A 249-nucleotide genomic window follows, 5' to 3' on the forward strand; every position below is an offset into this window, starting at 1 on the left:
CGCCCCGGGGGCGGCCCCCCTCCCCTGTCCCCTGGCTGTGACCTTCAGGCTGACCTTGAGCTCTCGGAGCCTTTGTCTGCGTTTTGTTGAGGTCACAGGGAAGGTGTTTAGCTGTTGTGACATGCTGTGACATGTTGTGACGTGCTGTGACATGTTGTGATGTGTTGTGACGTGTGCCAGGCGCGGGTCCTGGGGACACGGGGACACGGGCTGAGGAAGCCCAGCGCTGGCCTCCGTGTCCGGGGCCTC

The sequence above is a fragment of the Myotis brandtii genome, unplaced genomic scaffold (assembly GCF_000412655.1).
Source record: "Myotis brandtii unplaced genomic scaffold, ASM41265v1 scaffold3734, whole genome shotgun sequence".
NCBI classification, from domain to species: Eukaryota; Metazoa; Chordata; class Mammalia; order Chiroptera; family Vespertilionidae; genus Myotis; species Myotis brandtii.